Consider the following 13,420-nt stretch of genomic DNA (forward strand, 5'->3'; position numbering starts at 1 on the left):
GGAAGAAGACCGTCTTCTTTCTCCCTCCCTAGCTACACCACTGATCACTGGGAGTATATTTTAACTATGAATTAGTTACCATATTACATCGGTGATGGCACCAGGGTTCAGATTCAGCCAACTCCATCGCAGCGAGTAGAGTTACACTGTTTGAACGATTACTTCATTATATTTTGCTTAAAATTTGGCAGTAGTGACACTTTTATATTAGAATTCATTTTTATATGAATGTCTTTTCCTGTTTCTGCACTTGTGTTCGTTCCTATTTTCTTATTCAGTTATGGTACTTTTTATTAACACAAATGCTATTATATAGTAATATTTAAATATACCCCACAACAATAAAAGACTTTGGCTTTTTTCCTTTTTTGGGACTCTAAGACTCTAAGAAAAACGCTATAGCGGTAAAGGTGCAGAGTAGCGGCTCTCTCTCTAGAAGGAAGAAGCCCAGATCAAAAAAAGAGATACTCTTGGATTTCTAAGTTTATGCTAATTTTCATGGTTTTGTTCACCTTTTTTACCATTCATTCCCCATCCCCCCACCTTATGTCATATATCCCTAGACTATATGAAAAACTAAAATAATAATTGGTGAATTCTTTTTTCTACAATTCATTGATACTTGCTGTATATTATAAAGTAAGAAAAATATCATTTTTTATGTTAGTTTTTTATATAGTCTAGGACTACATGAGACCATTGCGGGGTGGGGGGTTTAATGAATTGCCAAAAAGGTGAACAAAACCACAAAATATTTAGTCAGTTTGGGTTATAAATCTCAGAAATGGGTTAAAAATTAGGTTAGAATCTAAAAAATATAATATCAGAAATGCTTAAGATGCACCATTAGCGTATGGTGAATGTCAACAAACGCTTTGTTGCTTGGTGTATGTCCGAAATATAAATATCAGAAATGCTTAAGATGCACCATTAGCGTATGGTGAATGTCAACAAACGCATTGTTGCTTGGTGTATGTCCGAAATGTTTCTTAAATATCATTATTTCAGAATTTCACCAGTGAAGGTTGGCATTCATCACATTTCGGACTTTCAACGTAACACACACATTTTCGACGAATTCAGCTAAATTCCGATAGGAGTCAGATTTCGCTTAGGCGTACTTTCCGCCGCCCGACCAAAATGTTTTCCTTTTGACGAATATTTGGCTCACTTCGGTTTTAGAAAAGAGTTGAACAGTTCGTTTCTCCACCAGTAAAATTTGTCTTAAGAATAGTTTGAATAAAAATCGAAATATTTAGTACCCTTTTTAAGTAACAACAGAGATTGTACCGAAGCAAAGTGGAGTTTTCTGTCACCTCGGTTGCAGTGATAGCTGCTACCTAGTAAAGAGCGAAACACGACCCATAGTCTCCAAAAGTTTGAAAATAAATTTCTTAAAGAAACCTTCTAATGAGAAAAAATTTCCGTCTTTATTGGATTCAAGAAATGACAACTATTATTTCGGTTAGTCCTAATGGTAAATGTTATTTTGAATCAAATTTGCAGGGATTTTTAAAAGAGCCTAGAACCCCTCAAAAATGTCGTCGGATCGAAATAAAGAGTACACCATTGGAATTGCAATTGCCAAAAACCTGAGGCAGGACAATTACAGCCCCCTGCCTTGAACAACAAGGAAAATCACATTTTTTCCTTTGGTGGCACTGATGTTTTCTCTTTTTGCCCTATTCCGCCTTGACAAAAAACCTCTGGGTAATATTGTCTATAATTCAAAACTGAAAAATACAAAAAACATAATTAAAAAAACAAGTTTTTATAATTGCAGTAAACAGAGCTCTTCCAAAGGTGATACATTGTTCCTTGTTATTTCCCAGTAGGAAATAGTTGCCAAAAATCATGAAAACTACTTTAGAACAATCATAAATACTTACGTATCTCATATATATATATATATATATATATATATATATATATATTATATATATATATATGTATATATATATATATATATATATATATATATATATATATATATATATATATATATATATAATATATATAATATATATACGTATCTATATATATATATATATATATATATATATATATATATATATATATATATATATATATATATATATATATATATATATATATATATATATATATATATATATATATATATATATTCACAGGTGGGACACAGGGACACAACTACAATGGCGCGTAACCAATATGGCGCATAACGACTTACGCACGCGGGGGGAGGGGGCTTGGGGGGGGGGGCGCGAAGCACCCCCGCCAATTAGTAGGGAATATAAATGACGACCGGGACACTCAAAGAGAAAGCGACCGGGACACAAGGAATGTTTGATTAGCAATCACCATCAACAAAGCACCAGGACACAAATGACGACCGGGACACAGGGAATATAAATGACGACCAGGACACTCAAATAGAAATTACAGACCGGGACACCGGAACACAAATGACGACCGGGACAAAAATGACCACCGGGACACCGGGACACAGGGAATATAAATGACGACCGCGACACTCAAAGAGAAATTACAGACTGGGACACCGGGACACAAATGACGACCGGGACACAGGGAAACAACAACAACGGGGACGCCGGGGGCACAGGGGGATATATAAATGACGACAGGGACACAGGGAATGTTCGATTAGCAATCACCATCAACAAAACTCAAGGGCAATCATTAGAATAATGAGGTATAGATCTGAATACAGATTGTTTTTCCCATGGACAATTATATGTTGCATGTTCAAGAGTCGGTAAACCTGACAATCTATTTATATGCACCAACAATGGGACAGCCAAGAATGGACAGCCAAGAATGTTATATATTAATTTTATATATAATATAATATATATATATATATATATATATATATATATATATATTCGGTAAATATTTCTACTGACAGATGATTGCGAGCACAGTGTCATATTAAGAGTCCCTTTAGGGGCTCAAAATAGAATTTCCCCAGGATACAATTAGTATGTTTTTAGAAAGAGCATAAAAAGACATATGGAATCGTATGTTCCACCTTCCACTTAGCGAAGTGATCTAATACATTGTAAATGCAACAATAAAATAATCGCTTTTGCCAAAATAGCAAAACAGGTATATGTGTGCAATTCTTTTTAACTATACCTAAAAGAAAGAGAAATAGAAAGAGAGTGAAGTGAAAAAATATATACAAGGCAAGAGAGAGAAGAGAGAAAAGGAGGGATCTAAAAATAAGTAATTATGCAACACATTTCCTTAATAGCTTACCAAAAATAACTGGCGGCATTGGTAACGTTTAATGTGCCAGAGAAGTGTTAAAACTTGTTGAATAATTTCTTAAGACAACATTGTCTTTTCATTAACAGAAAAAATGAAAATATAGAAAAAAGAGTAGCCGATAGTATTTCAAATAAGAAAGTGAAAATTTTTTTTAATAATAATTAAGGTCGCAAATTATTATTAAAAGGTTGTTTGTTTGTTCTTTCGTTTTCCTTATCCACTGTTTTATTTGAAATGCTATACCCATTTTGACACTCCTGTATTATTCAAAACACACTTGAGAAGTGAAGTTAGGTCAAACCTAATGAAATATACCAAAATATGATGAAATATGATGAAACACACACTAGAGTGGGTGTGGGGGTAAAGTAACCTAAACCTAACTTTACTCCTCCCACCCCTATCCCCAATTTGCAAGTTATACAAGGCCAATGCATTCTGTCACCCGTTTTTTGTCTTTGTGGCTCTGAAATTGGCTTTCATAGATCTTACATTCAGCAAGCTTCTTGAGTGTGTTCTGAATAATATAGCAGCAACCCCGTTTTTCTATATTTTCATTTTTTATTTGAGAATTTGTTGACGGAACTGAAATTTGCGTTTAATCCCGAAAATTACCATCTATCAAGTATTACGATATGCAATTCACATTCACTATAATCGGGCTATTTAGGCCTAATGTACGAACATCCTGGATAAACCATTTAATCCTTATTTTGTCACGGTAGTCATAGCGTAAACTATTATTACCTTTCATGCTAGGTTCGTACTATGGGGGATTTAGTGAGCTGCATTTTGCTCTTCGATCAAAATATTGACAGCTTGAATGGAGAAATATTATAGAAGCACTGAGGGGGTTGTCCCATTCAACAATGCTTTAATCCCACATAATCATTATTTGTGTTTAGGATTCGGGAGAAATCTATATTAATCATGTTTGGTTTTTGAGACAGCTTTGAAGGTCTTGCTCGAATCCCCTAAAAATATACGGTGATTTCCCGTTCACAACAAATCAGGGCCAGGGGGCACGTTTTTTATTAAGGAATCATTCCAATGCACGATGAAAATTCGGTATTCGTTTTGCGACTTCTACTCGCTTCACAAGTCCTTTTCTAGATCTGCCAGTAACTGTGTATCCCATTAATAAATGGGGAGGGAATATTTTCATTCATTTATCGATACGATGTACTATATCGTTCTAAACGTTTGTTAGAAAAACATGGCACAGACGAAAGTTTTTTTTTTAATCCTAACAAATCTGTAGAAAGGCCCAATAGAGCTTGGATATAAATTAACATTGTGAATTGAAGGTATTTTGTTTCTCTATTAGTGATTTGTCAATAGTAAATAAAAAACTTTGTGGTTACTTGACGAACTTAACAGACCTGTGAAACGAATGTAAGTCACGAAACCAATACCGAATCTTCCTTCTATTCTGGCACGTACGCAGGGAGGGGGCTTCGGGCTTGCCCCCCCCCCGAAATTTTGTGAAATGTTTAATTTTCCCATGGTTTCTTCGGATTGCTGGCAAAAGTTGGACATTTATTAAGAATCTAGATACAAGTGTGAAGCCTTTTTGGGGGGATTTTACAGCATGCAATTATCCGGTCAAGTCACTGCCCAATTATTAACCATTTTCTGTCTAATTTTTTACCTCTCTTTGAAGTAATTAGCAATTGTACTATTATTTTTTTGTAAAGAGTTTGACTTCCACAGCAAAATAGAATCATCCTTGATATTAGGGCGTTTATCCCCCCTTTTCAGGATAAAGTACAGCTTTTAATGGATCAATTTTGGAATCAATCATTTTTCATTAAAATATATGTTTTGTAATAAAAGAACTACCGCCCACAGCACCCATATTGCACAGTTAACCCTAAAATGTCCCTTTCAGTGGGATATAGTAGATTAATCACTGGTTCTAAATCGCTATGAACATAACCTGACCCTAAAACGTACTTTTGAGGCTTCAGTCTTCTTCCCCCCATCCGCTACAATACTACAGATTAAAGTTATTCTGTGTTTTCCGATATACGTGCTTTTGGCATTACTAAATAAAAAAAAAATGCTACTTTATATCTGCTGTTTCGAAGGTTTGCCCCCCCCAGAAAACAATTCCTGCGTGCGTGCCTGCTTCTATTATTAAATGAAGAGAAAGAAAAACAAGAAAAAAGGAGACGTAAGTGCTATCCATGCAAAAAAGTGATTTTTCTTATCGGTTAAGGGGGGCTGTAACTTTCCAATGTAGGATTTTTCACAATGAAGGTTCCAAGGATGCAGTTTACAGTTTTTTCCAACGCAAGTTTTAGGGTTTTCAGCAAGGCCACGTCCGGAGGGAGGTCAGGGTTTGAACCCCCTCCCTTGAGACTTTTGTCTGACTCATAAAAACGTAACAAAAATTCATACAAAAAATGTTGATGTATTTTTGTAACCCTCCCCCGATCCGAAAAAAATATCTGTAAGCTAAACAATGTACCGAAAAAATGTTATCTGTAAGCGAGCCCACTTTACGCATTTTTAGTTTACCCATCGTAACCACCAAGTGGTCCTAGAATGTCGCAAGAGGGCTCATTCTAACGGAAATGAAAAGTTCTAGTGCCCTTTTTAAGTGACCAAAAAAATTGGAGGGCATCTAGGCCCCCTCCCACGCTCATTTTTTCCCAAAGTCAACGAATCAAAATTTTGAGATAGCCATTTTGTTCAGCATAGTCGAAAACCATAATAACTATGTCTTTGGGGATGACTTACTCCCCCACAATCCCTGGGGGTGGGGCTGCAATTTACAAACTTTGACCAGTGTTTACATATAGTAATGGTTATTGGGAAGTGCACAGACGTTTTCAGGGGGATTTTATTTTGTTTGGGGGTGGGGCTGAGGGGAGGGGGCTATGTTGGAGGATCTTTACTTGGAGGAATCTGTCATGGGGGAGGAAAAATTCAATGAAAAGGGCGCAGGATTTTCTAGCATTACTATAAGAAAACAATGAAAAATAAACATGAAAACGTTTTTTTTTTCAAATGAAAGGAAGGAGTAGCATTGAAACTTAAAACGAACAGAGATTATTACGCATATGAGGGGTTCTAAAAATACTTTAGCATAAAGAGCGAGGTATTTAGGAGGAGATAAATACCTCACTCTTTATGCTAAAGTATTTTTAGTAAATTCAACTATTTATTCTACGTCCTTTCTGATTCAGGGGTCATTCTTAAAGAATTGGGACAAAACTTACGATTTAATGTAAAGAGCGAGGTATTAACGAGGGTACAAACCCCCTAGTATACATAATAAAAATATAAGATTATGAAAGTTTGTTACGTAAGTTAATTCTTAAGTTACGTATATTTTTTACTAATAAAAACGTTCGTTAAAAATTAAAAGTTCTAATTGCCTTTTTAAGTAACCGAAAAATTGGAGGGCAACCAGGCCTCCTTCTCCACCCCTTATTTCTCAAAATCGTCTGATCAAAACTAAGAGAAAGCCATTTAGCCAAAAAAAGAATTAATATACAATCATTTTAATAATTTATGTGCGGAGAGCCAAAACCAAACATGCATTAATTCAAAAACGTTCAGAAATTAAATAAAAAAAAACTAATTTTTTAAGCTGAAAGTAAGGAGCGACATTAAAACTTAAAACGAACAGAAATTACTCCGTATATGAAATGGGTTGTCTCCTCCGCAATCCCTCGCTCTTTACGCTAAAGTTTGACTCTTTGCCACAATTCTACTTTTTAAAACAATTAAAAGCTTTAGCGTAAAGAGCGAGGGATTGCGGAGGGGACAACCCATTTCATATACGGAGTAATTTCTGTTCGTTTTAAGTTTTAATGTCACTCCGTACTTTCAGCTAAAAAATTTTTTTTTTTTTTATTTAATACTAACAAAGAAACCATATGAGATCATCAGAATCTTGCTATGTGCAGTAATAGGCACTTTAGAGCACTTGGAACGAAAGTAAACATTTACCAGGTTATTCTAAGTATTAAGGTTCTGTAAGTATTTAATATTATGCGTTCTGGGCGGCCTGGTTTCCATGATTCTTTCTTGTAGTTTCCATAATTTAGTTAATAAAGTATTGTATTTTCATCGTATTTTGGTATATTTCATTAGGATTAACCTAACTTCACTTCTTGAGTAGGGTCGCTATAAACATAAATACCAAGAATACAAACAATTCCATTACCGAAAAAGTTGAATTGGGACTTACTTATAACTGGGGTTATAATGTCATGGGACTGTCTGCTCCAGAAGAATCTTACAAACTATAAGAAGTATGGTTGCTGCGAATGCTTTAATTTATTGATGATAACCGGTTCTTTTACGATACTGATATATGATATCCTCGGCGGCTTGCCGTCGGGTTCAACTACAATTCCAATACTGACAATTTCCTATTTTGTAAAGCAAGATAACCCAACTTTTTGCTGGACAGAAACCCAGCCTTACGGCGTCGGGTATCAAAGCCCATGATTAAGCCATTCAAAGTTAATCTCAGTCTGTCATTCCAATGGTGGTATTTATGCAAAGCCGGTAATTTTCGTCAATAGATCAAATTTGGGCAATTATCGGTTTAGGAAGATGGAGCTCTTTTAAATGGAGTTTAAACCAGGACGAAGTAATAGCTTGTTATAGTAGAAAAATGATAAGGTTTGGTAACTCAATCTAGCTTACTAAATAATTAGTTTCAGCTTGACAGGCATGCAATGGTAAATTAGGCTCTTAGATATCCAGCTGAGCATGATAAAAACCAAAATAGTTAGCATAAACTGATATTATTAGGTAAATAATAAGTTTAATTTTTATTTCACTAGTTTTCAAAATTAATTAAAAGGCGAAAATAATTAGGGTTCGAACCTAAGTTACCATGGATGTATTCAAATGTTCTTACCGCTGCGCTATCAAGTGTCGTATAATAGTGTTTGTATATAATTTTCCTGTGACCAATCATCCGTTTATGTTGTTTTATTTATACAAGTAGAAGCATGCAAGACTTTTGGGGGTCACTGTTTTAAAAATTAGAGTTAAGAGAAAGAGTCAAACTTTAGCGTAAAGAGCGGGGCTTTGAGGAGGAAAAGCCCCTTTCATATACGGAGTAATTTCTGTTCGTTTTAAGTTTTAATGTTCCTCCTTACTTTCATTTTTAAAAAACTTTTTTTTTTAATTGCGCGAGAGAACGCGCCAAGACATTAATATGCACCAACAATAGTCACATGCAACTATTATATAGCAATATATTATGATTTTAGGGTCGAACTAAATAATATGTGATTAGTTCTTATAACATTCATATTGATCATGAAATGAGAGTTTTTCTCATAGTAACAGTGTTAACACAAAAAAAGGTAAAGAATACAGCATCGGACTTTACAGTCCCTACCGGCAGTGCTGATTTCTGTTTCTTGGCCCTTCAGCCTGGAAATGCAATGAGGGGGTTGGGGGGGGGGGCAACAATCCTTTACTTTCGCACACCATTCCTGCTTACCTTCCCCAGATATCTTCAGGTACCTATTTAGAGCTGGGTCAACTCTGGCTGAGGTTACTGAGCCATGCCACTGACCCCCGTCCCAAACCAAATAATTGAGTACACTAGTATTCGGACCCTCGGCCTGTTGGACAAAGGAACATAAAGCCAGTGCACCAATTCATTCAGCTAGGACGGATGTTAACACAGAACGCAGTGAATTTAAACATATTAGGAAAGTCTAATGATAATTCCCTGTAGAATTTATTTATGACGTCATAGAGGATAGGACAAGCTGACTATGCTCCCCTCACAAGGTTAAAACATTTATAGGGTTGGTATATGAAAGATGAAATGCTCACTGTTACAATTACTATTTTACTACTTCGCCTAAAAAATGTTGACTTTCTTATCCTTTGCACCTGAATTTGGTTAATTAAGCAAACTGACCAACAGGATTGACTACTACTACTAAAACTACTACTAACAGATCACTGAAACACCAAGCGGTACTTGTGTATTATTCAGAACACACTCAATAAGTGAAGTTAGGTTCTTTCGTGAAACAAACTACAATACAGGTACATTTTCATTAAATATTTGGTACTTGTTCATTATTCAATTGATTCAATTCAATTCAGAACACACTCAAGAATTTTGCCGGGAAAATCCGGTTTCATAGCCAGAAAGACAAAACTCAATTTAGTTTGCTACGCATAGTGATAGAAGATAGTGTCTGAACATGGATTTTGAAGTGAAGATTTGGGATTTGCCAAAGACTGAAAAAGAGGCAATTATTGAAGCCATGTTTGAAAAAAGTCAATTTGCGTGTAAATGCGTGGTTTGCTGACAGTAGATTACCATTTATTACTGCGGTTCGTTTCCTTTATTGCTAGGTTTATGAATTGAAAAATGTGGCCTGGTGTGAACGAGAGCTAGGCATTTCTAAGAAGACAGTTATCGGTTGGAATAACTACCTCCTTGAAGTGTGTATGTTTTCTATGCACCAGAAAAACTTAACTTATTGAGTGTGTTCTGAATAACACACAAGTATACCCACTGAGCCGTCTGGGGCCAAAAACAGCTACGAACAGTTCTCCTCTACCCCAACCTATTCAATGCCTGAGAAAATTTGCGTGATTTTCAAAAAATGAAAAAACACAGCCTTAAAAAGGAAGTGATCGTAATGAAAATCATACCGTTAGATTCAGCATGTTATAGAACCCTACTATAGAGGTTTCGAGTTCCTTTGTAGAAAAATGCGGAATCTTGGATTTTTTCTCGGAAAATCACGGATCAAGGATGTGTGTTTAATTTTTAAAAAAGGTATTTTAATAGCAATATCATATAAATCAGTCGGTAAAAATGATCAGCCATTCGATAAAACCCACTGCCCCCTCCATACATCTGGCTGGTGAAGCCTCCAGTCGGTGCCAGACCAAGTTAACGGGTGTAATGAATTGTACTTCTTTCTCCCAATCTGGTATCTCTAAGTACTTACATCGTTCGGCAACTCTGCTACAGAGGCTACAAATTCCATATCTTTTTAATTATTTACTTTAGCCTTCACCTTACCCTCTATGATAACTCAACCTCATAAACACAAAAAAAGAATAGACTTGAATAGAAACTTGAAAATAAATACTACAAAATGTTTTACACGATATATTCTGCTGCTATATATATGCTACTCCCAACCTGTTGCTTCTGTGTGCTTTAATCTTTCGGCAACTCAGCTAGAGAGGCTACAAATTCCGTATTTTTAAAATTATTGACTTTAGCCTTCACCTTACCCATTATGATAACTCAACCTCAAAAACACAAAAAAAAAGAATAGAAATGAATAGAAACTTGAAAATAAATAATTTAAAATATTCTACACGATATATTCTGTCTATTTCTGGAATACAGGTACAATATTTCAAAATTTCTTATTTTTTTCATTAGTTTTGCTTGTCTTACTTTCGTTTTGGCAGCTCAACTTTGTATACGTGGGAAATTTTCCACAGTTGAGAATCTTCAACGGTGGAAATTTTTTGAGGCGAATTTTCCACAAGGGAAAATTTTGGGGTATGTGTGAGGAAAATTTCAACGAGGGGATTTTCTAGGGGATATACGTAGCACCGATTTTCTCCCCTCCCTAGGTTCCACAGAAACATCCTTTTTGCAGTGTTTCCATTAAAAAACAACAAATGAGTTGTATAGAGGTTGAGTTGAAAGGGGCTGGGTTAAACAGGAGCTGTGTTAAACGGGGTTGAGCTAATCGGAAGATGGGCTGCACGTGGATTCAGTTAATGCACTGAGTTGCACGGGCCTCAGAAAAACGAGGGTTTAGTTGCACTTGTAATTTTCTTGTGGCGGGAGTCAGGCGTTTCCGCCTCGCCCGGCATCCAAGATCCTTGTAACCTCTTTGGACCAGGCTTACATCTGCTTTACTTATTGATCTGCGAAAGGGGGCCACTGGGCTGACCATCTATGTCCAAATTTCTTATAGCCACCATTGGGTTCAGGTCAGACTTGATTAGGGTCCACCCGTTCTTCCTTTGCCCTCCTTAATGCCTCTTCCAAGAGTCGTATGGCTCAACCAGAAGGATTCGACGGGGCAGGCATTCTGGTGGTATCCGCAGGACGCGACCGAGCCATTCTAAGCGGCGCTTTTTAACGGTGGTAGCGACATCTCTTCTAATCTTGCAGAGTTGGCGAATATCGGAGTTAGATATATGATCTTTCCGGCGAGTTCTAAGTATTTGGCCATGCCTCCATGTTCGAAGGCTGCTAGTGCTCTCGTTTTGAAGCTTTAAGGACCAAGTTTCACATCCATAGAGTAGGGATGGTTTTGGACCATGACCGTATAGATTCGACTTTTAGTCGGAATGAAGATTTCTCGGCGGTTCCAAAGGAGTTTTTGGAAGGGATGCGAAAGCAAACTGCGCTTTATGCATTCTTTGCTGGATATCTAAGTCTGAAGAGCCATCAGTTGAAAATATTGAGCCTAGGTAGGTAAAGCACTCAACCCTTTCTAGCTGAGTTAAATTTACGCTCAAAGATGTAAAATTAAAGTAAAAAGCGCTTAAAAGTAATTTTTACTTCAAAATTAAAGTAAAAAGCGCTTAAAGTAAGCGCAGAGTTTTCTCTGCGCTTACTTCAAGTCCAATCAGATTTGACCATTCGACAATATCATCCAGCATCTTTTGAGCATGTTTAGGGTGAGAAGGGAGTTCGACATCATCAGCGTAATCCAAGTCGGTCAAGAACAGATTTTTTCCAATTTGGACACCATTGTGTTGCATTAGGGCATTTTCTAGCACCCAGTCTATACAATAGTTAAACAGGATTGGAGAGAGAACACAGCCTTGCTTTATTCCACTTTCGACTAGGAATTCTTCAGTTTCCTCGCCATAGATTCTTTTCTGGCTTGTTTACTCTTGAGAAACATGCCTGAATAAGTTCAATAAACTTTACAGGTATGTCATCAATTTCTAGGATTTTCCAGAGCTTGTGACAAGCAACGGAGTCAAAGGCTGCGATGTAGTCAAGGAATATTAGACCTAGTGATAAGTTATACCTTTGGAACTGTTGGATAATAAGTCGGGTACCAAAAATATTATCAATGCAGCTTCTGGCTGGTCCGAAGCCAGCTTGATTTTCGCGGGTATTTTTCTCCTGGGCACTTTTGAAACGATTCAGGAGAATTATCCCGAATATTTTTACCAAAATATCTTTTTTTTTTTAATATCTTTTTTTAAGAAAATATCTTTTTTTCAGAAGGGGTATTTCTTGTATAGTTGAGAGGGAAGGCCATCTTCACCAGGGAATGTTTAGTTGCACGGGAACCATTGAAAGATGAACACTTAAGTCCATCATCATACGAACAAAACTTAAGACTTATTCCCCTATAATTTCCACATTCAGTCTTGTCTCCTTTTCTATGAAAAAGGAGTATAATTGAAGTTCTCCAGGCCTTTGGGAAGGAATTAGTTGTGTCTGCGTCTTGAAGGATACCATGGATCTGTTCAGCTGTTGCTTCGGGGTATTTCTTGTATAGTTCAGAAGGAAGGCCATCTTCGCCAGGGAATGTTTAGTTGCACGGGAACCATTGAAAGATGAACACTCAAGTCCATCATTATACGAACAAAAAGTAATGCAAAATAAAAACAGTAAGATAAAGCTGAGTAAAAAAAAAAAATGACTTGTGCTAGTTGGTCCAATATTGATGATCCTCAATCAAGAAAAAGAAATTCAACTTATTGGTTTAAAAAGCTCCTGGAGAAATTGTAGGCTGAGCTGTTATAACTGCCTATTCAAGCGTCAATTCCAAGTATGTCTGAGGTTTGACACAGAGAACATGAAAAATTGAAGAAACTTGAGTTTTATTGAGTCAAACTAAGTTTTATTGGTCGAAGGTTAAAGTTGGGGTTAAGGTTGAATAATTACTCTCGTTGCTCAAAAGGTGTCATTTTTTTTCGAATGCGACGAAAAATTGCCCTATTACTATTTCGGAGGGGAGAGGGGTCTGAAGTTCCCAGTCTCTTCTATAGGCACCTTTGATTATTGACTTATACAAACCACCCTAAATGAAGTAAGAGGACCTCTTGGAAAACTGTTTGCAATTAACGACTCTGACTTTCACTGACGGGAAGATTTTAATGCCCTGGGTTAAATGGAAGCAAAAAGGTGATCATTTAC

General features: G+C 36.4%; 1 protein-coding gene across 2 annotated transcripts in view; it reads right to left on the reverse strand.

The window, feature by feature from the left end:
• LOC136030381 (uncharacterized) overlaps positions 1–13,420 on the reverse strand; it is a 51,575-nt gene that overhangs the window by 29,984 nt on the left and 8,171 nt on the right. The window contains exon 1 of one of the 2 annotated variants that reach the window (XM_065709307.1): positions 7,481–7,655. The exons of the other annotated variant lie outside the window; for it this stretch is intronic. The gene's annotated coding sequence lies outside the window, so the exon portion shown is untranslated. Of the gene's footprint in view, positions 1–7,480; positions 7,656–13,420 lie in introns of those variants that run through there. 2 annotated transcript variants of the gene reach the window in all.

The sequence above is a fragment of the Artemia franciscana genome, chromosome 8 (assembly GCF_032884065.1).
Source record: "Artemia franciscana chromosome 8, ASM3288406v1, whole genome shotgun sequence".
Taxonomy (NCBI): domain Eukaryota; kingdom Metazoa; phylum Arthropoda; class Branchiopoda; order Anostraca; family Artemiidae; genus Artemia; species Artemia franciscana.